Genomic DNA, 4927 nt, shown 5'->3' on the forward strand with positions numbered 1-4927 from the left:
GAAGAATTGTGCCACAGCAGAACAGACTTGCAAAGCAGCAACATGGTCTTCAGTTCATACCTTTGCAAAGTTCTATAGGCTCAACATTTTTGCCTCGGCAGAGGCAGCTTTTGAGAGAAAGGTGCTGCAGGTAGTAGTACCTCCTTAAAATTCTCCCTCGGTTTTTTTCTGGGAAAACGGCTTTTGAACGTCAGGCTGCCCTGGGAAAACAGGATTTTCTTACCGGTAAATCCTTTTCTCTCAGGCCCGTACTGTCAGTGCAGTAAGTCCCTCCCGTTTTTAAGAGGAGGTGTTGGCGTTTTGCCAAGGTTCCTTTCGGACCAGCATTAACGGTTATATTTTATATTAAAATTTTATATATATATATATATATATATATATATATATATATATATATATATATATATACACACAAGAATAAGATTAATTATATAGTCAGAAGTATGACTTTTTGTTTATATCGTTATGCCTTGCATGTTTTCCAAGTTTCTCCTATCCAGGGCTTTGGTACACAAACTGAAAAGGCAAGGCCAGAGCCGGATGATTAAGGGAGAAGGCGGAGCTTAAAGGCTTCAAGTTTTTTTCTTTTGTCCTGCCTCCGGAGATATCCAGGATTAACCCCAGACGTCTGCACTGACAGTACGGACCCGGGAGAAAAGGATTTACCGGTCAGAAAATCCTGTTTTTCAGTTGGCCTTCATTATTTTTTTTTATAGTTTAATGTCGTCTTTTTCTTCTGACACTTTCCAGCTTTCAAATGGGGACCACTGACCCCATCCAAAAACAAATGTTCTGTAAGGCTACAAATTTATGGTTATTGGTAGTTTTATTACTCATCTTCTATTCAGGATCTTTCCTATTCATATTCCAATCTCTTGTTCAAATCAATGCATGGTAGCTAGGGTAATTTGGATCTTAGAAACCAGATTGCTGAGATTGCAAACTGGAGAGTTGCTGAATAAAAAGCTAAATAACTCAAAAACCACAAATGATAAAAAATAAAACCCAATTGCAAATCAACCTCTGCAACTCAAATGTAAACCACTTTAAAATCATGTGACATTTTGTAAACAAATACTGAAAAAGCTCTCGTTGCACACTGTTCTTTTTAACCCTTCCTTACCGTACTTTGCGTGTTCAAATTAGGGCTCGGATTCAGTTCAGGATTTGCAAAATCCATATTTTCAACTGATGTTTAATAAGGAGCATATTATATAGTGGATAATGTACCCCCTACTGTAATTTATAAAGATATTATGTTACCGAGGAGTTATGTGACCATATAAAAACACGAGGCCGCAGGCCGAGTGCTTTTATACAGGTCACATAACTCCGAGGTGACTATTAATATCTTTATAAATTTTAAGTGGGGGGTACATTATCTATTATAATCTACAGTTTCTGGGTTCAGTTTTACTTTTTTTGAAGTGTCTCTACAAGTTGGTTTTTATCTTTAACTGCAGCTCTTTTAGGTACCTGTATTTTATTGTTGCTTTCTAAATGGCACACGTCTCCTGCAGCTGCCTCCCTGGTCTCGCTCTTTTCCTCACAGGATTCCTCTACATTTTCACTCCCCCTCCCGTCCACTATCTAAAGAATCGCTCCCCCTCTGTGTCACATCATTTTCTTTTACCGGTCATGCAGGGAAGGAGGGGGAGCGAGTGGACGGGAGGCAGAGCGAGACTTTGTAGTGTAAGGGAGGCAGAGCGAGATTTAGGCAGTGTAAGGGAGGCGGAGCGAGACTTCAGACACTGGACGGGAGGGGGAGTGAAAATGGAGCCGAATCCTGTGAGGAAAGCGACACCAGGGAGGCAGCTGCAGGGAGACTTGTGACAGGAGTGAGAGATGCGATGAAGGAAAGAGAAGCCCTTCATCGCATAAAACGGGTAAATCCGTTGTGGGAAGTGATTAAATGGGGAGCAAGGCAGCAGCTACGAGTGCTGTCTCTTTAAGCTTATAATCGGCGCGTTCTGACGCATGAACGCGCCGTTTATAAGGATATAATTTACAGTCTGGTCCCATAGGGAAATGACCAGACTGTAGATTATAAGCAGTTATTTGTGTGTGGCACAGTTACAAATTACAGACAGGAGCAAAACTACAGAGAAAAAAATTTAACGGTGAGTATCAAAAACCTTGTTTTCTCTGTCTTCTTAGGGGAACACAGGGAACAGGGACTTAAAGCAGCCCGAAAAGAGCAGGGTGGGGACAAGATTAACTGTTAGACATGCTATTATAATACTGTTTGCAGCACCTAATGCCCGAGGGAAGCCTCGGCAGATGACAGTGTGTCAAGTGTGTAAAATTCGGTAAAGGTGTGCATGGACGACCAGGTGGCCACTAGAGCCTTTCCTAAATTATCTGCAATGGATGGTAGCCCTTGCAATGATGCTAAGGATAGTGAAAGCTAAATGGGCGACATGGTCAGATGGCTCAATTGACTGGCTAGGCCCCTGATCTTGTGAAGTACTTTCTTGAGTAAGGTTCACTGTCTGTGCTGCTGCAGGGCTTGAAATAATTATTGAAGCCCTGTGGCATTGAGTGTCTCACCATGGCCGCCTGGTAATTTGGCCTGACATTTGGTACAGGCAAAATATTTCACTTGTGCTGTTACTGAAGCCCTTCCCCCCCCGCCATTGCAAATAGCCCTCCTGTCCTACCTTCTGCCATTTTGGGACACTCTGATTGGAGTAGAGTGAGAGTCAGGAAATGGTTGGCAGCAATGCTTTTAATTTCCCCCTCGGAATTAGAGAGCCATAGTGCCCAGTATGCAGGAGCGCACTTGCTCCGTGTCTATTCTGCATGTCTGGTTGGACAAAATGGCCGCTCCCCGGCATGCATGTGTTCCAGCCAGCGAGTGCGGCTAAAAGTTTGCGTTCCACAGACGCGCACAATGATAAGGTCGTTATTGCTCTTAGCCTAGCTCACCAGCCGCATTAGACATACACGCTTGCCTCAGCTACCCTCCCTGCATGTCGGAAGCTTGTAAGCATTGTAAGCAGTGACAGCCATTCCGGTACTCCTCCCCCTGGTAGCTCAATGCATAGAGGCGGCTGGGGGATGGCCAACATGAGATGACCATGAGGAGGGATTCACACTGGCCAGACCTTCTGCCCTCAGAGTGGGCTGCAGGAAAAATTTTCTGGGTGACTGTTGTAGCCTTTATGGCTAGATGTAGATCCCAGTGGATTTCTCATTGGGGGTTCACCTCAAGGAGAACAGGTATGCCTGACCCTGGTTACCCCTGGTGTCAGCCAGTGTTGACCAAGGAATCCATTCAGCAAATCCACACCCCTTTTGAATATTATTCAAGTGTCCTACCTCCTGGAGGATGGAGCTTAACCCCATCATTCCCTATTCCCTATGTCCCCCTAAGACGACCGAGAAATACATTTTACATCCATACATGGGGGTGTACAACAACTGAAATACATGGGGGGGCACAATCTTTAACAAAAGAAAACAACATGCATTTTGCTGTAGTTTCTATTTTATTTAGATAATTTTGCTTTAATATACTACATCAACACTGAAAACTGGAAGGAGAGTGATCCAGAGCTCCTGGTCCGTTCATAGACACCAGCTTTGCCTTTGCAGAGATCCCAGATGTCTGAGAGATAGTGCAAAAAAGAATGAACCTGAATAAGAGCAACCGCCACCAAATTTACTGTAGCTGTATTGGAAGCTACTGCTGGAAGTAGTCGCCCCTACCTAGCACGAGGTGAGGTAATACAAATTATGTATTTTCATTAGAGTTGCTTCGAAAGAAAATCACATATACAATAATGTATGCTTGTACACAGGAGAATAGTTATTGAAACGTTAGTGTTTTATGTGCCATGCAAATGACAGAAAGGCCATCAACACAACAAAAGTCCAGGTATTAAAGAGTAAAAAGCTCTGTTCATTCCTCCCTCAGACTGTGTAGTACTTGTTATCCTAAAGCAGGGGCAGTGTAAATAAAATGAACGGAGCAACGGACATATTGGTCAGAGGACGTGGCCATTTCTAAACCACCCTTTTACAGCATGGACGTTTTTAAACTTTGGAAACATACAAAGAGAATTATGTTACAAAGACAGCATAAGGAGGTACATATAAGTCAGTTGTTGATTTAAGGCAATAAAATTATATTAGTTCACCATTTTTTTTTTTGTTTGAGAACAAGCAATTAAGGCTAAAGAAATATTTCTTATACACGTTCAGCCTACAAGCTTTCTATTGGTTAGCCAACGTCGTACCACCAGGTCCTATACGTATATATGGCAAAGAAATTATATGCAGACCCAAAGTATGTATAACCATGGATACTAAATAAGTAGAGTTCTAAATAAAGTAGAAAGGTTAATTTTTTTTTACATTGCTACTGTCATATAGACGTACCAACCAAAAACAGTAACTGTTTTATAGAAAACATTTAAATAAATCCAGAAATATAGAACAAAAAAAAAAAACTGGTTAAAGATTCTGTACTCATGTACAAAATAAGATGAAAAGGCATTTCTACTCCTCTGCAAAAAGGAAAGAATGGAGAATAGAAGCCCCTGAGAATATAAATACAGGCATATATATATAGTTTTTTTTTTATCTGGATAATTTATGAGTTGTGCTACACATAAAAAGGCACATCAATGCAGGCAGTGTTTCATTTTATGCAAAACCCTACACTGTAAATAATGTCAGGATTAAATGAAAAGGACTCTTTTGTACATACACGCCACCTCCCAGCTTTACATTAGATCAGAAACAAAATATAGCTTAAGGCCTTTAGTAAATACCCACCCCCGATAAGGGCTAAGGTAAACTTACAATGTGCATAACCATTTTTAGCCAGTAATTGATAACCAAAATGGGCACAAATGCAACGATTTTCCTTCTTACGACCTTTAAAATTTATCTTTTTTTTACTTTTTTTTTTTTTTTTTTT

Source organism: Xenopus laevis, chromosome 1L, assembly GCF_017654675.1.
Source record: "Xenopus laevis strain J_2021 chromosome 1L, Xenopus_laevis_v10.1, whole genome shotgun sequence".
In the NCBI taxonomy this organism is placed as follows: Eukaryota; Metazoa; Chordata; class Amphibia; order Anura; family Pipidae; genus Xenopus; species Xenopus laevis.